Source organism: Corylus avellana, chromosome 5 (genome assembly GCF_965113065.1).
Source record: "Corylus avellana chromosome 5, dhCorAvel1.hap1.2, whole genome shotgun sequence".
Classification (NCBI taxonomy): domain Eukaryota; kingdom Viridiplantae; phylum Streptophyta; class Magnoliopsida; order Fagales; family Betulaceae; genus Corylus; species Corylus avellana.
In genome coordinates, this window is record NC_142494.1 from 8246114 (window position 1) to 8271685 (window position 25572).

At 35.9% G+C, this 25572-nt stretch overlaps 1 pseudogene; it reads left to right on the forward strand.

Annotated features, from left to right (window-relative positions):
- Nucleotides 1-4765: 4765 nt before the first annotated feature.
- LOC132181757 (nicotianamine aminotransferase 1-like) lies at nt 4766-21631 on the forward strand (annotated as a pseudogene).
- Nucleotides 21632-25572: the final 3941 nt, after the last annotated feature.

The following is a 25572-nucleotide window of genomic DNA, read 5'->3' on the forward strand; positions in this document are numbered from 1 at the left end:
TGAAGGGAACCTACAAGTTCTTCTACTGTCATAGTATCTAAGTCCTTGCTCTGTTGTATAGCAGCAATTTGGGGAATAAACCTCTCAGGCAAAGATCTTAAGATTTTTTTCACCACTTTAGCATCATCCATTTTCTTTCCCAAATTAATGGTAGAGTTTCTAATGGCACTAAGCTTTGAATAGAATTCATCAAAAGTTTCATCTTCCTGCATTCTAATCTCCTCAAACTGAGAAACCAACATTTGAATTTTTGAAGTTCTAACAACCTTAGTTCCTTCATGTGTGATTTCTAAAGTTTCCCAGGCTTCCTTAGCTATTTCACATCTAGAAATTCTAGAAAATTCCTCATTTGAAACAGAGATGTAAATAGCATTTATAGCTTTGTCATTCGCAGTAGCATTATTCTTTTCCTCTGTTGTCCATTCAGCTATTGCTTTTTCTGGACGTGTCCATCCAGATTCGACAATATGCCAAACATTAATGGATTTAAAATATGCTCTCATACGAATTTTCCAAAGCGTATAATTTGTTCCGTCAAAGACGGGAAGAGAATTATGAGCAATAGTATGAGACATTTGATATGGAGTCTCGGATCACACTCAGGAAATAAATCCTTCACAGAGTGAACCCGCTCTGATACCAATTGAAAATTCTAAAACGACTCCAAACGACACCTATTCAAATGTCTAGGTGATTCACAAATATTAAGCAGAATAAGATCTGACCTAACAATCAATAATCAACCAAATATAAATATGTAATGAAAATCAAGAATACAGATATTTGGTTACGAAGAGGAAACCATTTAGAGAACTCTCTAAATGTAAAACCTCTTCGAGGCAGCCAAACCCAGGAAATCAATCCACTATAAGAAGAATAAGGAATACAAGAAGAATTACAAAACCTTTGCAATTTACTCTTCCTTGTACACGACAAGCGACTCACTTGACTTCTACCGCAGTAGCCCTTTCCAGAACATCTGGCACAATTCTTCTATAAGATTTCCTTTCACCGGAACTCCGATTGGCTTCATGTATTTAATCCCTTCTCAAATAAGCTAGAACAATATCTCTCTCTAAGCTCTCTGATTTTGCTCTCCAAAAATACGTACGTATAAATGTAGCAAAATCGTGTTTAAATAGAAAATAAAACAAAATAAAGCAGCCATGTCCAGACAGGGCTAATCTGGGGTCCGGACATGGCTAGGGTTACATATGCGTAACCTAGCGATGTCCAGACCTCCAACACTTGTGTCCGGACATCTCATAAAGATCAAGGCTTTTTGGAAATGGGGTCCGGACCCAGCTTCTAGCGGTCTGGACCTCTTCATCAAAATGCAGTTTCTGGAAATCAGGTCCGGACCCAGCTTTTGGCGGTCCAGACCTGCCCTTCAAAATACGGTTTCTGGAAATCAGGTCCGGATAGGCTCTTCAACAGGTATTCTCTGGAAATTGGGTCCGGACCTGGCTTTTGGGGGTCCGGACCTGCCTTCTAGAATCTGCTTCTTGGACATATTGAGGTGCTCATTTTCAACAACTTACATGCAAACCGAATGTGCCAAATCCTAACCTAACAGAGGAGATGTATACTGGAAGTGAATCTGGATGTGTGACATTTGGGGATATGGATTTGATTTTGTATGGAAAGATAGACTCATGAAAAACAACATCTCTTGAGATATACATCCTACGTGACTCACGGTGAAAACATTTATACCCTTTGTGTAAGGAGCTATATCCTAAGAACAAGCAGGATTTGGAACGAAATTAAAATTTGTGAGTATTATATGGACGAAGATTGGGAAAGCATTCACAGCCAAAAATGCGTAGGAATTTGTAATCTGGATGTTTGGAAAATAATTGTTCGAAGGGGGATTTATTTTTCAGCAAGGGTGTAGGGAGTCTGTTAACGAGATAACACGCAGTTTGGCACGCTTAATCCCAAAAACATTTTGGAACCCCACTGTCTGCAAGGAATGCAAGAGTTGTATAAATTAGATGTCTATGCTTTCACTCGACACTACCTTGTTGTTGGTGCGTGTGAGGGCAGGATAGGCGATGGATAATTCCAATTGATTTTAGATATGTATGAAGATTACAATATTCCCCGCCCCAATCACTTTGAAGGATTTTGAGTTTAGTTTGGAATAATCTTTCAACCATTGTTTGAAATTTGATAAAAGCGGGCATGGCATCAGATTTATTTGAAATAGGAAAAAGCCACGTAAATCGACTAAATGAATCAACAAACGAAACATAAAAACAATTTCCATTTATAGAGGTAACCAAGGAGGGACCCCATACATCAGATTTATTTTTTTATTTTTTTATTTTTTTTAACTACTCCAAATATGTTCTTTCCCTAGCACATATAGACTCAATACATAAAAAAGACATGAAAAAAATAAAATAAAATAAAATATACGAAATGAATGGCATTCATATAAAGCATTCATTTTACAATATTTCAACATCAATAAAATCACTATGAAGCATCTCTTCAGCTCTCATTTTTCTCTTCTTTTTTGCTTTCAAGTGAGAAGGTTCCTTATGTGATGAAAGGAACAAAAAGTTAAAAAGAAAAGAAAAAAATTGGGATTGCTGAATAAATATATAAATGAAAAGCATTGGAGCCATCATGGTATTTTTTTAACAGCTCCGAATATGTTCTTTCAATCACACGTAGAGACATAAGGGTACATAAAAAAAACCTGACAAAAATAAAATAAAATAAAATGACATTAATGGCATTGATGTAAAGCATTCATTTTACAACATTTTCAGCATTAATATTATTTAATAAAATCACTATCAAGTGTCTATTCAGCTTTCCTTGTACTTTTTTGGTATTGACTTTACCCCTGAAGGACTAATTATGTTATAAAAGGATACAAAAAAAACAAAAACAAAAAAAAAAACTTGGTGATTCCTGAATAAAACACTAAATAAATATAAAAATATAAAGCATCGAGGTTACGAAAATATTTTATTATTATTTTTAACTAGTAATTTCTGCTTCACAAACTCTGATCCCTAATCGATTGACCTACTCCTGAAAAAATACTAAATTAATGGCTAATTATGTTATGAGATGATACCAAAAATAAAATAAAATAAAATAAAAAACTTTGGGATTGCTCAATTAAAAACTAAATAAATATATAAATATAAAGCATTTGAGCCATCATGGTATTTTTTTTTTTAAAAGTAATCCAAATATGTTCATTCACTCACACATAAAAAAATGACAAAAATAAAATAGGGTAAAGTCCACTTAACATCCTTAAACTACCACCCTAATGACAATCTACCCCCCAAACTATCAATTACGACAATTTATACATCAAACTACCAAAATAATAATAATGTACCCCCAATGGTAGCAAAATGACAAAATTACTCCTATAGAATTTTCGATAAGACAAAAATATCCTTAAAATTTTGAAAAGAAATTAAAAATTAAAATTTAGTATTTTTATTTTTATTTTAGTAAGAGTAATTTCGTCATTTTTTTAAAGTTGGAGGTACATTGTCATTGTTTTGGTAGTTTGGGGGTAAATTGTCCTAATTGATAGTTTATGGAGTAAATTATTATATGGGTGGTAGTTTGAAGGGGTTAGATGAACTTTACCCAATAAAATAAAACGACACGAATGGCATCCGTGTAAAGTGTTCATTTTACTATAGTTCAACACTAATAAAATTACCATAAAGTCTCTATTAACCTCTCATTTTTCTCTTTTGGAATAATTATCACATATCAAACTTTCAAGGATAGCTTGAATATTAAACTTTTGTCTGTCCACATAATTAAACAGACAACATGGCCATTATTAAATATCTCTCCCTCTTTGTCCTTCCCAAATTATCATGATTATTAATTAATATTCCTGTTTGGAAAAAGAAATAAAATAATTAGCATTTGTATGGATTAGAAAATAAAGTAATTAGTCATGGCTGTATAATTTAAAGGCGACCACACCACATACACACAACCTTTGTTGTTTCCTTCCACCAAGATATGGAGCAAGGAAACAAGAAATGGGGTTTTCAAGTGAACCAGGAGCTAATTCAGCTAAACGCTTCCTCCATCTCCGTCTGAGGTGTTCTCAACCAGCTGATGGAAAATCGTAACAAGGACGATCAACGGTCCACAATTCCTATCGCCCATTAGGGGTGGGCAGATTAACCGATTACCGATTATCAAATTTAACCGAACCGATAGTAACCGTAACTGATAGTTATCGGTCGGTAATCGGTTAAAAATTTTATACCGATAAGCTTATCGATCAGTAATCGGTCGGTTAATAATTTTTTATCGAAAAACCGATATGACCAATAAGTTTTTTAATTTTTAATTTTTTATAATTTTATATTTATATTTATAAAAAAAATTAAAAAATTAAAAAAAAATTAAAAAAAAAAAAAAGCTTCAATAAACTATTTTAGCCAAAAATATACTCCAAAATAACTAATTTTTAATAAGCTATTTTAGGCTTTAGCCCAACAAAACGTATTTGAGCTTCCAAAACAATTAATTTTTAATCAAATTAGCAACCAGTTAAAAGCCTAATAAAAAGCCCACAAAAGCCCAAACTGATTTAACCGATTACCGATATGATCGATAATTTTCGGTTAACATTTCTTATCGGTCGGTAATCGATTAGGATTTGGTTAACGATAGCTTATTGGTTAACCGACCGATAAGCCCATTAACCGGACCGATATGACCGATACCCAGCCTTATCGCCCGTCCCGACCCTACGATGTTTCCCAGCTATTAGACTACACCTTCGGCAACAGAGGCCATTGCTGATGCTGTCCGATCCTTTTAGTTCAACTGCTACTCTCCCACCGTTGGTGTAGCTGAGGCAAGGAGGTATATATGTTTGAAAACCCTCGAGTAGTTTTGTTTGATAAAACTTATTATTTTTTTAATAAAAACATTAACAAACAATTTAAAACTACTTGATCGTTCATTCAAATCATCAGCATAAATTCATGTAAGATGAAGAATAATACAAATTTATGTTCACTAACTCAACATAAAATGATTTTAGAAGTCATCATGAAAAGGAATCAAATAGCTCACGTAGCCATGTCAAGCTTGTGGTTTTTTTTTTTTTTTTTTAACTTTCAAAGTGATAGAAACTGAAATTTTTTTATTGACACAATAATTTACCAAAATCTCGAATCTCTAACAATGATGTTAAGAAAGATATATTAAATTAAGTTAAAGTTGAAGGGCGATTAAACTTTTGATACTTAACTTAGTTTTGGATTGCTTATTATAAATTGTTTAAAATTGATGATGCATGTAGTCTCTTGGAAAAGTATTATATTCTCTTGATTTTTTTGAGCAACAGAAAATTAATTTAAAATTTAAAGTTGAAGCAGTCTTACTTGCTGTGCTTAATCATCTAAAATTATAAAATTTGTCTTCCTCTGTGAAATTATCTATGTCGATAACTAATAGAGACAAAAATAAAATAAAATCAAAGGCGTACACCATCTTACTGATAGGTTGATTTGTATTATTTGACTCTTCTAATGTCTACGCTGACTACCAAACGAGCATTTTTAATAATGAGAGTTATTAAAACAATACTTCATTACAAGATGGAGGATAAGTTTCTTGCATAAAAATTAGTTGTCCATATTAAAAGGGAAATTAGTTCTCTAGAATAGCGTAGGCTGCAATTTCAAACACTTTATTCTTTTCTTTTTACACTTAAGCATACATGTTATGTTACGGATATATTAATTTTGATACATTTATGAAGTTTGATAGATATAGTTTTGATAGATATACTCTTTCTGATAGACATATTATTTTATAAAATACTTTATTTCTATTTTGAATTGTATTGACCATATATTTTGTATATAGTAGAAATATAGTATATAAAAAGAAAAAAAAAATTATCTTGTAATTACATTTTAATTCAACCCCTCCAAAAATGAATTTCTAGCTCCGCCATTGATGCACGAGGTGCAATAGCTATAATTTAACATTCATTTTAGGACATATATTTCCTTCAAACTAAGTTAGATGAAATTTCTCCAACCCAGTCTAATGAATTTGAATGGAGCGGAAACCAACCCCAATGCATAATTATGCAGTAAATAAACAAAATTTCTAAAGCAATTAGAAATCATACAAACCACACATAAAACACATCACACAATCACACCAGATTTTTGGTGACAAAGTAAAAATCATTTATACATATCAAAGGTAAAACCTCTATATAGCAGTCATACCTAGGAAATCACTTACTATTAGGGCTGAGCGTCGGTCAGTAATATCGGTTTCGGTAGAAAAATTTTATTTTCGCCTTTCGAACCAACAATATCGGTAAAGTCAGTTATTTCACCGACTTATTCCGCCAAATTTTATTTTATTTTGCATTTCGAACCGAATGGCGGTCGGTAAAGTCGGTGTCGATTGGAAGTCAATAAAGTTGGTGTCAGTAATTTCGGTATGTGGAAAAGTGACAAATTTGTCAGTAAAGTCGGTTCGGTTAAAAAACCTCTTCCGCCTACCAAACTGAAAAATTCGGAATAAAAAAAATCATGCTGCCTACCATCCTCCATCTAGTCGGTAACGGTCGGTGTCGGTCGAAAGTCGGTTAGTCGTTAATTTGCTCAGCCCTACTTACTATAAAAAATTCGAAGTACATCCATAGTAAACTTACAAACCTCCTTGTAAAATACTAAGATACTTTGTACGCATATAAGCTCCTCACTTGCCTCCTTACTTCCTCAGTAGTTCCAGCTCCTCACTTGCCTCCTTACTTCCACAGTAGTTCCAGCTCCTCACTGGCCAATGATTTATAAGTGACTTCCCTCCTAACTTACCGGTAGACTTCAAATGGTTGAACATTTGATAATGGTATGTGGTTTGAGAGATGGAAATCAATGAAAGCTCTCAACAAAAGCTTCTCCTAGCACACAACAAAGGTGAAGCTAAGCTACCTCTCAAAAGGTTCTAAAAACGTCTTCTTGTTTGCTTGCCTTAGACTTTGAACATCCTTAATTATTTATAGGAAAAAGAAACTAATTATCCAATGAAAATGATAATCTTGTTGCTTCAATTCATGACAGAGCTGTTGCAGAACATCTTCTAAAGATGTTCCATACCAATTATCACAGATGATGTGTATCTCACAGTTGGTTGCACCCAAGCAATAGAAATTGTAGTATCTGTTCTTGCGCGTCTTGGTGCTAACATTTTGCTTCCTAGACCAGGCTACTCGCAATATGAAGCTCGTGCGGGTTGCAGTAACCTTGAAGCTCGCCACTTCGATCTTACTGGGACGTTGATCTTGATTCTGTTGACGCTCTTGCGGATGAGAATACAGTGGCTATGGTTATCATCAATCCCAGCAACCCATGTGGAAATGTCTTTACAAACCAACATTTGAAAAAGGTACGTTTGTTTGCATATGTCTATGTTGTAAATTTTGAAGAAAACAATGTTGTAAACTAAAAGTTTCAATTGTTGTGTTTTTGTCAACTTAGATTGCAGAGACGGCTAGAAAACTTGGGATTTTTGTGATTTCAGATGAAGTTTATGGCCATCTAACTTTTGGGAGTAATCCATTTGTGCCCATGGGAGTGTTCGGATCAATTGTGCCTGTTTTAACACTTGGGTCTTTATCAAAGAGATGGATTGTTCCTGGATGGCGACTTGGTTGGATCGTGACAAATGACCTCAATGGCATCTTTCAGGAATCTGGGGTTGGTGTTCTCTTCTTCCAATCAATCTATATCTCACAATTGAGATATTTGACATAGTAACGCTTAGGGTTGAGAGTTTTTTAGACGACTCGATAACCGTGATTTCGACATGAACTCAGTACGAAATTATTGACTTAGGGTTGAGGTGTCTGACCCATCTAATCAAATGATTTGGGTTAAGGTTGATTGTACAGTCTTATACTCATGCATTGACACGACTCAAACCCAAAATGCAATATAAGAGCTAGCAATTTTTGACATAACCTGCGAATCTACCATGAACCCAACACAAAATTGGTCGAGTTAAAGTTGACTTATATATTCTTATACCTATGTTTCGACACGTCCTGAACCTGACACACTTACATGAATTACCACTTCTAGACCAGTCTATATAGTGTAGATGATAAGGTTCTTTCGAGTGGAGGTTCTTCGTGCGATTGCTTATAGGAAAAAAAATTTTGAAAATGAATTGCTAGATGTGGTTGTGCCTTAGGGATGGAGTTACCTTTTTGCTTTGAAGATGAATTAATGTTTTTACCTTGATTTCATGATGAGCTTAATTAGTGTTGGCAAGAGAAATATCAATGGAATCAAACAACAACAAAATAATATACATATTACGACATCACTTGTAGTTCAAAAGCCTAAGTTAATGAGCTTGGGTCCACTTAAATGTATTAAGTACTTATTTTATTTATATTTTCTCAATATGAAATGCAAACCTCCCAAGTGCATGCATAACAGTCAGTAACTGTGTTTTCCTTTTTCTAGTTTGTGGAGAGCCTCAAGAGCTATCTCGATATCACCTCTAACCCCTCAACCTTCATGCAGGTACCACTACAAAAAAAATGGCAATTTCTTACGTGTGCTACAGTATAAATTTTTTGCCACGTCAGCAATTTCCTGACGTTTAAAATATAAAACATCAGGGAAATTTTTCCTGATGCATGAATAGTAACACGTCAGAATTTTCTGACGTGCTACGACAAACACGTTAGAAAAATCTAACGTGTAAAATGTAAGAACGTCGGGAAAATATTTCAGTTTTTTTAAAAATAAACATTGATATAATTACTGACATGGCGGGACTTACCACGTCAGATGCTTGCTGACGTGGCACGTCCCACGTCAGAGAATTCTGACGTGGCGTAGAGCCACGTCAGAATATATATATATATATATATATATATATATATATATATATATAATTATAAGTATAATTTTATATAACATTATAATTATCAGATATTTAAAATTATAATTAAATATAATTATATGTATATATCAGATATTTCTTTTTTTTTTTTCAGATAATTATAGGTATAATTATACCTATATATATATATATATATATATATATATAATTCCTGACGGGCCATGTTTGGCACGTCAGGATTTACTGACGTGCCAAACACGGCACGTCAGGAAACGGTCTTCGTGCGTGCTCCGATCTGCGTGCGCGTCCCATCCATCTCCGGCCAGCGCGCCATGCCTCTTAATTAAGAGGCCTGGCGCGCGCGTTTTGAAATTTTTTTTTCTTTTCCCCCAGCTGGCCAGCTAGAGGCACTTCCAGTTGTGTCTCTCTGTTCTCCCAAGCATCATTTTCCTCTCTGTTTTTCTTTCTTTCTTCCGAGTGCCATTGCTGAAGCTGAGGATTTTTTTTTTCTTCTGCCCAAAGTCTTTCTTTATTAAGCTGAGCATTTTTTTTTCTCTTCTCCACCGTGTACCGTATATATACTCTCTCTCAAGGGATCAGTTTCTCTGTCAAGAATTGTACTGTTCCTCCGCGCGCCCGCAGCTAAACCCGCTGCCCGTCGTCCTCTCTCCCTCCATTTTTAGCTCCTACAAGAGCTCTTCACAGGTATATATATATGTACATGCATCCTTGTACTTATTTATTTGTTTGGTTTGGATTTGGTGTTTGCATGCTAGGTTGGGTGATGTTTGTGCTAATTCCGTCTAATATTTTGAATTTGATTGTCTAATATTTTGAATTTGATATATATATTTACATGAGGAATATAATGCTAGCTTCACTCCATATATATGAATTTGGTTTTTGAATATATATAGCTTACTCTGTGGTTAATTAACACCCCCTGCTATATATATATATGGCCGTATATATACTGCCTATATGACTGGCCAGTATATATATATATATATATATATATATATATATATATGGCCATGTACCTGGCCGGCCATATATATATATATGGCCGGTATATGGCCGGGCTAGCTATATATATATATATATATATGGCAGAATGCATTCTATATATATATATATATAGATATAATGAGTCTGTCCAGGATTTAGATATAAGACGTTTTTTTTATTTTTCTTTTTTGGACATCCTAAAAGACAATACATGGAGGTAGTATTAATTTGTGAAATTATCAACTTCTAGAAATGGCACACTGCCTTGCACAATCATAGCAAGCATGTACAACAAAGTCCATCATATATATATGTGTGCATGGTATAAGCTGAATGTAAAATTGTTCGCTATAAGTTTAAGTTTTGGGGGATAAGTGACAATTTGACATAGTATCATAATAAAGGTCATGAGTAGTTCAAATCATAACTTCACAATTTACTCTAATTTTAGTTAAATATTTTACGTATTGGGTCTCACTAGCTTATTAAGTGAGAGATTGAACAAACACATGAGGGGGAGCGTTCGAATATAAATAAAATTATTGAATTCATTTTTTCCTATAAGATTGAACCCACCCTGGATTTATATATTTAAGATCTTTATATTTTGAGGGTTTCAAAATATAGGCTCCAATTATGTAAGGAGAAAAAAATAATAATAACTTTTATCAAGTAGACACAATATGGGGGGGGGGGGGGGGGGGTGAAGTGATTTGAAATTATATATATTATATATATTAATCCAAGAATAGAATTTTTTTTTTTTAACTTTTATCATTTAGTAAATTCACAGAAAAAAGCATAATAGAAGGTAGAGATTTTACATGGCCAAATACTGATCAAACATTTCACAATTGAAAAAACATTTTGAGTTATAATTTGTTTAATAATAAAAACCACAAGTAAATACGCTTCACACAAACAATTATATTCTTATGGAACTAGACATACATATATAATCTACCTTTGTACTTAACCTTAGGAGACTTCAAGTCTTATTGAAACACAAAGGAAACGGCAGAATGACGACCACTGTTATAGATTATTACCATATGGAAGGTTATTTATTTAGCATTTTCCTATTATTCCAACATTGTTTAATTAAGCTCCTAATTAAATGAATGGCATAACATTTGTATATTGTTTAGGTTTTGCCCTATTAATACGAGCCATGCTATACTACTATATATATATATTGACTTCGTAACCTATCTAGATTTATTTTATTTGACTAGGGTCCCCAACATCTACCAAATGCATATATATGAACTTTTGGGAAAAAGTTATAGAACCTGAATGTGTATGAATAATGCTAATAGTTAAACAACATCAAATAATGTAAATTTGATGGTCCCCATTTGGAATAGTTGTTAATTCGTTTAAGTTTCAGAAATTTTCATGACAAAAAAAATTTACCAACAATAAAAGCATCTAATTAAGTTTGCATGTAAATTCCAGTTAATATGTATGGGTTTATTGAATACTTTTAAGTCGCGTATATTTCTCTCTAATGTCCGTTGACAACAATGGACAAGAGTTGGATGACAAAGTCTAGGGGTACGAAGGAATACAGAGACGGTTGTAGATTGTTTGTTGACTTTGCAGTTGGGAACTGCACAACACCTGATGGTAAGATTTACTGCCCATGTAAGGTGTGTCGCCTTAACCGGCGCTATCCTCCAGGCGTAGTTCTCGCCCACTTGACAGGGGGAAAAGGCATACTTCCTACATATAAAGATTGGATGTTTCATGGTGAGAAGCCTGTTCGGGACCATGTTGAACCGTCTCCATTGAATCGTCCGGCCACATATGAAGCAGGTGGAAGTAGTGATCAGGGTGGAAATATGCATGCTATGTTGCGTGATGTGTTCAGCATGCATGATGTTAGAGAAGGCAACTGTGAACCTCAGGTCGTTGTGCAAGGTGATGAAGAAATAGTAGTCGAGGATGTGGATGAAGTAGATGCCCAAAAGTATCACGAGCTGCTTAAAGAGGCAAAAACACCGCTATATGATAGGATCAAACACAGTAAGCTAAGCGCAACTGTTCATCTGTACAACTTGAAGTGTGTTGATGGAATTAGTAACAAGATATTCTCATCTCTCCTTGAGTTCATCAATCAATTGTTGCCTGCGGATAGTGAAGGTTTGCCGGTTAATACCTATGAGGCAAAAAAATATCTAAGTGACATGGGACTCTGCTATGAAAAGATTTCGGCTTGTCGTAATGATTGCGTGCTATTTTGGAAGGGCAACAAAGAGTTAGATTCATGTACAGTTTGTAGCAAATCTAAGTGGAATGATGAAATTCATTTGGATGAGGACGGTCAACCCATATTGTCAAGTAAGAAACACCCGGTAAAAGTGTTGCGGTGGTTTCCACTCATACCAAGACTACAGAGATTATTTATGTCGCAGTATACATCGCCCCATATGAAGTGGCATGCAGACAACCGCACAAAGGACGGCAAATTGAGGCATCCGATCGATGATGAAGCATGGAAGTCATTTGATTAGTTGTATCCGGAATTTGCAGCGGACAGCAGGAATGTAAGGCTTGGACTAACCTCAGATGGATTTAATCCTTTTGGGAACCTTAGTACATCACACAGCATTTGGCCCGGAATGCTTGTGCCATACAACTTGCCTCCTTGGATGTGCATGAGGATGCTGGCAAGTCAAAGCCAGACAGTAGTAAGAAGCAGGGAGAGAAGCGGAAGAAGAGTACTCCCAACACCAGACCAGAAGTGAACAATCATGTATTATGAAAGAAGAAGAGTATTTTCTTTAGGTTGCCGTATTGGAAGGATAATTTACTACCGCACAACCTTGATGTGATGCACATAGAGAAAAATGTGATGGACAATATCCTTGGCACAAGACTCAACATAAAAGGGAAAACAAAGGACAACTATAATGCTCGTAAAGATTTGCAAGAGATGGGATTGAGACGTCTACTTCATCCATTTACGAAGAATGAAAAAAACTATATGCCCCCAGCTTGCCACACGATGTCTAATGAAGATAAAATCAGTTTCTTGAAAGTGCTTCGGGATGTGAGGGTGCCCGATGGTTATGCATCGAATATTTCTAGATGCGTACGACTGAAAGCCCGTACGATGACGGGTTTGAAGAGTCATGACAATCACATTCTAATGCAACAACTTCTACCTATTGCTTTACGTGGGTCACTACAAGGTAACGTGGTCAGACCTTTGGTTGAGATGGGAACATTCTTCCGGGGCATATGTTCAACTACGCTGACACTAGATAATTTGTACCGACTCCAGAGTGAAGTCTGCGTGACTTTGTGCAAGATGGAACAAGTATTTCCCCCAAATTTTTTCACGAGCATGGTTCATGTTGTCGTGCATCTTGTCCGTGAATGCCAACTGGGTGGACCAGTTCAGTATAGGTGGATGTATCCGGCTGAGAAGTAAAGTTTGATTGTTAAGTTATTATTATTATTTTTTCCCCACCAATAAAAGACAATGAATCACTGCAATTGATTGATTGATTTTCATATACAGGAGCCTAGGGGGTTCAAATTTAATGTGCGCAATAAAGCGGCTCCCGAGGGATGTATTGCGGAGGGCTACATAGCAACTGAGTTGGTGACATTTTGCTCGATGTATTTGGATGACGCACCGACGTTTCATAATAAGGCCCAACGAAACCTTGATGGTTGTAAGGGGGCAGGAACACGAGTCATCCTCAACCATATTACACTGGCACAAATTCATCGATATATATTATTTAACTCAGACGAGTTCTTACCGCTACGGACGTAAGTCATCTCTCTAGTACTTGCCATACCATTCCTTGTACAATCTTAATTTCGAGTGCATTATATTAAATTTAATTTCAAATTGTAGGATGCACATGGAAATGCTTAGAGGGCGAACAGCGGACAATCAGTTGGAAAGCCACCATTTCGAACTATTTGTCCATTGGTATCATGAATACGTAAAAATACTGTGTTCTTACTGGTTAAATGAGGTGTATACATGTTTCCCTTAAAAATCCTATATACACCAATTTCAATTCATATATTGCCCTCCATTATACGCAGGTCAATGGATTGGACGACCTACGCAGATAGGAGCTGGGTGAGAAACTGATAATGCATTGTAGAGGGCCAAAGGAAACGGCAGTCAAGAATAACATATATGTGGTTAATGGGAAGTTGTTCCGCACTCTGTCAGTTGATATCGGAAAAAGGACTCAAAATAGCGGCGTGTGTGTGCCAAGTACTGATGGTGAAACGTATTACGGGAAGCTAACCCAAATAATTGAGGTTGAATACTACGATAGGACAAAGTATGTTTTGTTCAAGTGTGATTGGGCAGACAACACGAGGGACAGGGGGTACAAGGTTGACGAGTATGGCATAACGCTTGTGAATTTCAAAAACCTTATCCACACCGGAGAGAGTATTACAGATGAGCCGTTTGTGCTAACTTCACAAGTTGACCAAGTATTTTACGTCGAAGATGAAAGGAACCCAGATTGGGCTTGCGCTGTAAGGACTAAACCTAGAAATGTGTATGATGTTGGTCAGGGTCAAGGGTCTGATGATTCTAGTAGCAGCTACCACGAGATTGAGCCCCTCCTCTTGAGTTCCAATCATGATCATGTTAACGCACTTGATGATGTTGATTACGTCCGACCCGATTTAGAATCAATTGAAGCGTATGTCATTTAATGAAATTGGAAATATGTTTATCTTTGAAATTTTATTAGCTTTTATTTCTTTTAAAAGAAATGTTTACATTAATTTATAATTGCTTTTTAGGTTAACCATAAAATTTATATGTAGTTTGTGGAAACGATATATAATTAATTGAGTAACTAGTATATGTTTAAAATTTTAAATGTGTGATTACTTCACATATACTTGTACCTATTTAATTATTTTAAAGACTAATTCGTTTCTCAACGTATTTTGTAGGGAGACATGAGTTATAGGGGAAAGAGAAAAGCACAGAGGCAACTGACCGTACGGTTGACATCTGCCGCCCATAATTTACATTCATCCCCCCCAGGCTAATATGGAGCCAGAAGGGTATAGACCGGTACTTCCACATCATGTGGAAGGGTATACCGATGCAGGGCGGGACGTGGGATGTAGTGATGGCATTCATGTAGATCCTCAGCATTCTGACGTGGCAGAGCCGGGCACATCCACATCGTTCACGCTTGACTTCACGACGTTGAGCGATATGGGGATCGTTTCCCATTGCCATTTCCAGCGGCACCCATACCCCAGTAGCGGAGCACAGGTGGATGATAGTGATGAGACACAGCCCCTAGATAGCACTGAAGGTGATGAGGATGGTGTTGCGCATGACACGCATTCCGATGATGCCGCTACACGCCCGTTGGCGGTGGATGAGGTTCGGACGATAAGTAAGTATATGTGTTAAAATATCGGAATATGTATTTTATTTAATTTTAATATGTGGTTAGTTTAAATAAGTAACTAACTTGTTCAAATTCCTAATGTATTAAGTGTAGATCAAAATGGCATCACCCACTACCATATATTGAGTGTCAAGTCATGCCACAAGCTGTGGGAGATCCTCGATGGCCAGAGGATCGTGTGCGAGTATAACCCTGCGTGGCAGCCTGTGGGACAAAGTGCTTCCAAATTTAGACGGATGACCGGAGTGTTCGTCAGGAACAGTACTTATGTACGGATTAACAACGAGTGGAAGAAGGTATCGGAGCGTAAGACGGAAGATATTTAGGATGCATTGATGGTATGTTATAATTAAATATTATTGTATTTATGATAATGATTTATATATTCATATATTTATCTCAAATAGATGGACAATATTGTTAATGCATATATATGTGTGAATATATGCAGAAGCACTTCTATATCCTACCTGACTGCGATATCGCGGCCATAAAACGGGATGCTTTCCTAGATATGCGAAACAGGCATACGACTTGGAGGTATGACTTGAAGTAGAGTCTTCAGATCACGTCAGACGATACTCCGGCGACAGTGAAGGCTAGGAAAGGAGGACAATTATCCACGTACAATAGAGAGGACGTGGATATATTATTGGAGAATCAAGTAAGTCACACATTTTAGTGAGTTTTGTTTAGTTTTATTACAATGAATGTGTTAGCCTAAAATATTAACAATGTTAATTGTGTAGGAATATGCTGCATATATGAAGGGAATCCGGTCGAAGAACAAGGAGCCTCACTGCACCGGATCAAAGAGCTATGCCAGGGCTACACATGAAGAAGTATGTTTTTTGATTAGTTATATATATAATTTATGTTGATTGTGTTTATGTTTTAATTTTTTACGTTTTATTTGTGTATGCAATTCATAAATACCGGGATTCCGCCACCACGAGCGCAGTCTTACATCAACACACACGTGAAGAAGACTGGCGGATATCCAAATGACTTGGTCAAGGAAAGATGTGTACGCTACTAATAACCGATATGTTTTGGTTAATGTATATTTTTTTGTAATTTAATTTAATATTTCTAATTGCTTCTGTTAATGTGTGTCCTACAGGAGAGGATGAAGGAGTTGCTTCCCACTGACCCGGCTGCTACACAATCTGTCACCGAGGGCACCGTACGGTGGGCGCCCGACGATGCGTACGCACAGGGGATGGGCAATAAGCCGAAATACGCAGGTCGGGTTCGCCAGGTTGGAGCAGGTATACTACTTGTGCGCGGTAGCATACACTCCTACTATAGACCAATCGCGCCACGCTCACAACCTCGCGGGAGCTCTGGTGTCCCAGAAATGATAGAAAGAGCACTACAAGCTGAGCGGGAGAAGCACAAGCAGGAGATGGATGCGCTGCTAGAGACACAACGAGAGCAGGCAGCGACGCAACAAGCTGAACAGGAGAGACACAGGGCGAAGATAGCTGCGCTGTTAGATGCACAGCGAGTGGAGGTTGATCAGCAGGTTGCTGTGCGGCTAGTTGAGACCCGGCTAGTATGACCACTTTGTACGAGGCACGTTTTCGTCAACTTGAGCACATGTTGCAGTCGAGGTCCTCATCTGATACGACTCGAGTTAAAGATGTAACAGAAAAAGAATCTCCAGCCCGTTTGGTGGTGAAATCGTTGGTGGGGAGTGAACCAGATAATGCAATTTGTTTTTTTTTGCTTTGGGTTTTCTTGAGTATATATATGTATGTATGGATTTTATGACGTTGCAAAATGTTTTGTTCTTCATTGGTTTGGTGATACATTAGATTGGAATTAGTATTGTTTTTTATGTTGTTAGTGTTGATAGCGACCTCGATAATGTTTGTTATTATTTCTACTACTAAACGTTAGCATTGTGTTTGTGTCTAATTTTAGAAGGATCTTATTTTCCAGTCGGAAGATATATATATATTGCATTGATGATGATTTATAAGTGTAGTTAGTGCATTTTTTGTTCTATTATAATAATGTCATTTTGGTTAGCATATATGTTAAAGTTGTTATGGTCCATTTTTTTGTGTTTTGCCTAGGATCCTGATAAGAAAGGCACTTATTGATTCTTGATCGATTGTTTTATCATCTCCAGGTATTGCGGAGAAGTTGTCGAATGAGGAAGCTATCGACCTAGATTGAGCCTTGTATGTGAGTTCGTAGTTGGTAAACACATTATATATTTTGTTATTGTTTAGTTCTGTCAAACAAAACTATATTTCAAACAATAGTTATTGTTTGGTTGTATATGATTGACGTATTGACTGCATGTTTGTGATCCATATAATTATGTCTATATGATAAATAGTAAGTTGCATTAAATGGATGTTTAGTCAATACTTCGTTTGAGGTTTAATATATAGGTTGGGTCTCTTGTAACTATGTAACTATATGAAGAGGACAAATTATGATATTTGGGTACCGGTTGAAAATATCAATTATCAATTTACTTTTATGTTCTTGAAGGTACTTTATGCTTTAATTTAGTTCATGGTAAACTGCTAGTTTTGGTTAGACTAAGGGTTTTCGGGTTTGTCAACCGCTTACGTATGTATTGCCTGTATTTTACGATTCTTATCGAACGTTATTGTTTACTTTAATGATTTGAATGTGTTGTCTGAATTATGAGTTCCTCACTGTTGTCAGACACAACGAACGAGGTAGAAACTCCCTGGAAGATGCACTTGTAGTTTGCTTTCTTTTATTTAAAGGTTGCTCTTGTTTGTTTTCTGTGGTGGCACATCATGTACACTTCCAGTTTTATTAGTTGGAAGTTATTTCATGCTAAAAATTTGTTATGTATAATGGATATTTCTACACAGAAGTCATATCTGTATCACATATGAGTACTTGGTGAAAGTGTATTAATTGTATCTGATACTTGTTAAATATTTCTGGACATACATATGATGCACCTTGGACAATAGGATATGACTCTTATTATTTGCACAATGGTTGAGGAAAATAGTTGTAGAAATTAAGAGAATTGTATAACATAGGAAGGGTATGTTTTACCAACAAGGATGTTTTACCAACATCCATGTCAGACACAACAAGGATGCCTGAACGATAAAAATTTCAAACAATTTTACCAACATTTTGACATTACGATATTTATTAAATACCTCTACCTTACTTGTTCAATTTATACTTTTTTGAAGAAGTTTTAGGTTGTGGTATTCATACCCTTGCTTTATAAGTGGTCAAAAATTATATAGGTGGATTGGAATATAATTTAGCATGTCAAGTTTAAGAAGTTATACATTCTTGAATCTGATTTATTAAAAATATGTTTGGTAGGCCATGGATGAAAGTTTATACTTTATTCAGTATTGTCTTCCACAGGATAGAGTAGATTATTTCTTTCTCTTTGTAGAGTAACATCTTTTTTTGAATTTATTTCTTACCGCCGATTGTGAAGAAGCTTGTGGATGTTGTTGCTAGTATACATCAAGTTATCTGGGAAACCTTTGGAAATAGCGGTATGAGGAGGTCATGGATGTTGTTGCCAGTATATTATGGCCTTTGCATATTGCCAAGTATGGTTGGACATAGGACATATTAGTTTGGTTTGATTTTGTTTTCGATTTTGGTTTGACATATATCATAATATAATTGTTAAATTAACTCAATGACCTACCAGTTATTCCATGCTTGTCTCTATTTATTTCTTTTGTTAATAGATCTGAATGTCGAATTCTATTATATGTAACTGAATTTTTGGACATACATCATTTCGTATTGTTAAACTTATGTTAGCATGGTTTTATCATGCCATTTGTTTTTGTTCCTAGTACATCCTTAGGAAAGATGACATGAAAAAAATGGTTTTTTTTTTTGTACAAATTAAATGGTGTACAAATTGTAAACCAAACATTGAATTGCCAATTCAATTCAGGAATAAATTGAATTGGCAATTTATTCAATTCAATTTGTATAAATTGAGTTCAGGAAAGAAATTGTTTCCTGTTGCCAATTCAATTCAAGAAACAATTTGTACAGGAAACAGGAAATCTGGAAATCTGGAAATTGGGCAAATCTGGAAAAAAAAAAAAAAAAAAAAAAAACCTAATTTCCTGACGTGGCATTTATGCCACGTCAGAAAATTTCTGACGTGGTCGAACTCCAATGTCAGAAGTTTTCTGACGTGGCATATTCTACCACGTCAGAAAATTTCTGACATGGCACTTCTACCACGTCAGACGTTTTCTGACGTTGCAGTGATGACACTTCAGAAAATTTTTGACGTGTCGGAACTGCCACGTCAGAAAAAGTATTCTGACGTGTGAGTGGGTAAAACGTCAGAAAATTCTGACGTTTTACCCTCTCACACGTCAGGAAATTTTTTTTCCTGACATCTATGTTTCTGACAATCGACACGCGTCAGAAACGACCGGTCAGAAAAATTTCCTGACGTGTCAGACACTAGAAAACGTCAGAAATCTCCTGTCATAAAAACATTGTTTTTTTGTAGTGTACCTTTTTTGCCTTTTATTTTTCTGAATATAATGAAAAGAAAAGAAAAAATAACTCAAAAAGAAAGCACTTTTTCTGCCTTTTATTTTCAAAAAACTTACTGGGATATGCATACAACTTGTATGAATTATTGCGCGCAATAATAAACTCCCATGATAGAAATCTGTACTAAAAGCATGAGTTCTCTCTAAAGTTTAGCAATTTTAACTAAAAAATCTACTTTTGTTATTTTATCAAACTACTTTTACAAGCATCAAACATGAAGGTCTCCAAATATTTCTCTACTTTAACTATATATATTCATTGTTACTTAGTTGAAACTAACTACCAAAGAGAAAAAAATGACTTCCAAGTTCAAATATAGAGAGAGAAAACAATGAAAGTAACAAAATAATGAATGGCTAAAGCAAGAAAGACCATCAAATATGGAGAGAGTTTAAGACAAAATCTAAATTGGAGAAATGATGGAGAGTTTGATAAATGAGATTTGTTTAGAATATTCTCTAAATTTTGGCTAAAAGCGCGTAATAGAGAGCTCATTAGTGATGCTCTAATCCATTAAAAAACATTGACAGTTAATTATGATGAGAAGGTCCACATAACCCCCCCCCCCTAAAACTACTACTCAATTGACATTATCTCTCCTAAACTTTCAATTAGGACAATGTCTCCCCAAACTACCAAAAAAATGACAATGTCCTCCCAATGAAAGCAAAAAGACAAAAATAATCCTAATTTTTTTGTCAATAAGACAAAAATATCCCTACAAATTAAAAAATAGAAATAAAAATAAAAATTTAGTAGTTTTTGGGCAACATTGTTAATTGGGTGGTAGTTTGAAGGGCGTATGTGAATTTTTCCCTTCAATTATTAATTTTATTCATTTTTATAAGTTTAAGTTTTTAGGATAAGTGGTAATTCAACACAATTGTACGAAAGATGTTGACAATAGCTTATTGAAGTTATATATTAAATCCATATATATATATATATATATATGCAAATATTTTTTCTTCATGGATTTTGCTCTATTAATTAGAAATATAGTATATAACAACAGGCATATATATTTTATTTTATCCTTTAATTTTCTTGTCTTATTCTATCCTCAAAAAATTACGAAAGGGTTTATGTGTTCAGGGGGCACTTACCCAAATCCTTGAGCAAACAAAGGAGGATTTCTTTTCAAAAATTATAAACATATTGAGAGAATTGAAGACGCAGACCTTTTATATGAGAGAATTAAAGAGATTCCTTGCTTGACTTGTCCATACAAACCAGAAGGGTCGATGGTTGTAATGGTGAGGACATAGACACTACGAGATTATTATTATGATTCAACATAATAAACATAAACATTTGAAGATTTAAAAAAAAAAAAAAAAAAAAAAAAGATTTTGTATTTTGTTTGTTTGTTTTTTGAGTATGTAACGTACAGGTGAAGCTAAATCTATCACTACTTGAAGGGGTGACTGATGATGTTGACTTCTGTATGAAGTTGGCCAGGGAGGAATCCGTGATTGTTCTCCCAGGTAAGAATTCAACAATTCAGAACCTTTCCCTACTACTTTCATGGCTAAAAACATGTTTCTTGAGTGGTTGTCTTCGGCATATATAAACCTTTAAGATCTAACATATAAACCTCTGATATTCTCGATGCTATCCTTGTTGCTTCTTCTTGGGAAGCTAGGAAAGTTATTAGAAGTGCAAACTTATATGCCCATTTTGTGCTACGTTGGGCCGCAGCCAGTGACGGAGGAAGGAGGTGGCTGGTATAGGCCATGGCCACTCCCAACTCATAAGGAAAAAAAAAAAAAAAAATTATAAGGTAAATTTTTTTTTTTTTTTTTTTTTTTTTTTTTTTTTTGCATATTGGCCTATAGCAACACAATTTAATGGCCATTGGCCCCTGCCCATACTAAACTCTGCCTCCATCGCTGGTTCTAGCTAGATTTTTTTTTTTTTTTTTGCAGCATTCCTTTTTCTCCTCCGATGATCCCAATTGTTAGTGGGAAAGATCCCTCCTCTTCTATTTGTTTCTTGTAGTTTTTTTCATCTCATCTTTCTTTCTATGAACTTAAAAAAATAAAAATAAATAAATAAAAAAAAAAACATATAAATCTTCAATTTTGCATCTTAAAGGTTTGAATTTGAGACACATATATGCATGCCTTGGATCAATGTCATTTAATATCGATTTTTTTTTCGTCATTTGGATGTCCAATTACTTTGGACTGGACTTCCTTTTTCTTTTTTTCTGTTGTCAAAGACAGTTTGTAAGCTACCAAATGGAAGTAGACTTTGCTTATTTCCTAAAATTTAAGTAAGGTCATCAAATTTTGACATGAATTACGAATTTAACACGAATCTCAAAAATTAACAGATAGAATTGAGAGATCTGACCCGTTTAATTAAATTGGCCAAACTATTGCTATGTAGTTTTACACAATGTTTCGACACAACCCAAATTCGACACATGACATTTGGGGCTAACAATTTTTTACATAACCCACAAACTAATATGAATCCAATAAAAAAATTAAGTAGTTAGAGCAGACTTATATAGTCTTATACCCATGTTTCGACACGATCCGAACCTAATACTCAAACACGAATTGCCACCTATTACAGTTATAAGGGTTCCACGTACATGGCTTAATACATTTGTGTATATAAGTTTTTGGGCACCCTCCCCTTGCAAGCCAGTTTTCAAATGTGAGTTTTATCCAAAGTTTATATAACCACCCTTATCTTTCAGATGCACACCATCTCTAGTTAAAGCAAGATTTAATCCTTCTTATTAGTTTGATATTTTTAAGTTTGGTTAATTCCTCCTAATGAGGTTGTATTTGCATTTTCAGTTGCTTCATATATATATGTATATATATATATATATATATATATATATATATATATATATATATATATATATATATATATATATATATGGATGTTGAGAATAAGGTTGTATATTGAATCACACTGTATAATGTACAGAAGGGGCCTATATATAGGCTAATAATACAGACCTAGTAGAATAAGGAAAGGTAAACCTAATAGACTTAGAATACCAAAGAAAGTAAATAACAATAACATAATATTATTAACAGCCCCACACAAGCTCAAGGTGGAGTGCAAGAGACCAACTTGAGGTTGGACACAAGATCACGAAAACGCCCTGGAGGATGTGACTTTGTAAAAATGTCTGCGAGCTGATCACGGGACGTGATGGAATGAAGCTTTAGTGAGCCCTGAAGAAGATGATGACGAACAAAATGACAATCAATCTCAATATGTTTTGTTCGTTCATGAAAAACATCATTATGAGCAATCTGAATAGCACTCTTATTGTCATAGTAAATAGGAGTAGCAGAAGAAAGAGAGACACCCGTATCCTGTAACAGCCATTGCAACCAAAGAAGCTCCGTAGTAGTGTTAGCTAGAGCACGATATTCTGCATCGGTGCTAGATCGAGCAACAACAGTCTGTTTCTTACTTCGCCAAGAGATAAGCGAGGCGCCAAGTAGGAAACAGTAACCAGTGGTAGAGCGACGATCTGTCGAATCACCCGCCCAATCAGCATTAGTATAAGCATGCAGCTGTAGAGGAGACTGAGACGAGAAACAAAACCCATGAAATAATGTCCCCTTCAGGTACTGAAGAATGCGGAGGACAGCTGAGAAATGAGTGGAGCGAGGAGCAGCCATAAATTGACTCACTTGATGGATAGCATAGGAGATATCAGGTTGAGTGACAGTAAGGTAGACAAGACTGCCAACAAAATGCCGATATAATGTAAAATCATGAAGAGGCTCACCATCATGCGGAGTGAGACGAGTATTAAGCTCAGTCGATGTGTCAACAATCTTACTATCTGTGAGATTGGCCCGGGAAAGCTGATTAGATATACACTTGGCATGTATTAAATAATAACCATCAGAAGAAGAGGAGATCTAAAGACCAAGAAAATAGCTGAGAGGGCCAAGATCTTTCATCTCAAAGTGCTAACTGAGAAACTGTTTAAGTTCCTAAATACCAGTGATATCATCTCCAGTGACAATCATGTCATCAACATATAGTAGAAGAAGTATGGTACCCCAATCTGTGCGGCAAATAAACAGGGCTGAATTATAAGAACTGATGGAGTAGCCAAGGCGAGAGATAGTGGCGCTAAACTTAGCAAACCATGCTCGAGGTGCTTGCTTAAGTCCATATAGAGCTCGACGAAGACGATAAACCTTGTTTGTAGGATGAGATAATGCAGGAGGTGGTTGCATATAGACTTCTTCACTTAAATCACCATTAAGAAAGTCATTTTTGACACCCATTTGACAAAGTGACCAATGTCGAGAGGCTGCAACAACCAACAAAGCACGCACAGAAGAGAGGCGAGCAACTGGAGCAAAAGTCTCCTCATAATCCACACCATATTCTTGAGTAAAACCTCTGGCCACAAGTCGAGCCTTGTACTTGTCAACAGTACCATCAGAACAAGTCTTGATTTTGTAAACCCACTTACACCCAACCACAAATTTTCCAAGAGGTAAGTCAACCAGATCACATGTATTGTTCTTGTGTAAAGCATCAAGTTCCTCTTTCATCGCAGTTTGCCAAAGAGGGTTAGTGGAGGCCTCACGAAGGAGTGAGGCTTATGCAAGGTAGTTAAGGCATGAAAGCAATGAAAATCCTGTAAATGGGATGGAAGAGATCTTACTCGGGTGGATCGACGAAGTTCAGGTGCTGGAGTGCAGACGGGATCCTTGGATAGAGCAGAACCTAGGAGGCAGACGAAAAACTTAGGGACGCAGGCGAAGCGGCGTCGAGGGCATCAAAACCTGGTGACGCAGACGAAGCAGTGTTGAAGGCATCAGATGACTGCAGTTCGAGCGAGAGAGACTCTGGCAAGACATTGGTGGTGGGAGTAGGAGAAAGAGGAAACTCAAGAAGGGTAGTAAAGGGAGGGAAGGATGGCATGCTGAATTTTCTGACTTCGTGGAATAGTCAATGCTCCCAAAAAACTACATAATGGGAGATGCGAAGACGACGAGACACAAGATCATAACACCGATAGCCCTTTTGTTCCACTCCATGTCCAAGAAAACAATACAACTGAGAACGAGGCTCGAGTTTGGTGCGCTCATGAGGCTGGAGTAAAACAAAACAGGCAGAACCAAAGACACAGAGATGGTGATATGAAGGGATAGAGCCAAACAACCGCTCGTGAGGAGTGCAATTATCAAAAATAGGGGTAGACAACCTATTGATCGTGTAAACAGCCGTTAGAGTGGCTTCACCCCAAAACGGGGTAGGAACAGATGTGGCAATGAGAAGAGCACTGACAGTGTCTAAAGTGTGCCTAAGTTTACGTTCAGCTCGACTATTTTGTTGTGAGGTGCTTGGACACGACAAGTGAGGAACAATGCCATAATGTTTGAGAATAGCTTGAAAATCATGTTAAGTATATTCTAAAGCATAATCAGAACGAAAAGCTTTGATGGGTTTTGAAAATTGGGTTTCAACCATCTTGGCAAAAGTACAATAAATGTCTAATAATTCAGAACGAGATTTCATTAAAAACACCCAAGTGTAAAGAGAGAAATCATCAACAAAAATAACAAAATAACGTGAATCACTCATACTAGCAACAGGAGAAGGTCCTCAAACATCAGAATGAATTAAATCAAATTAAGCAGTAGCATGAGACTCACTATTATTAAAT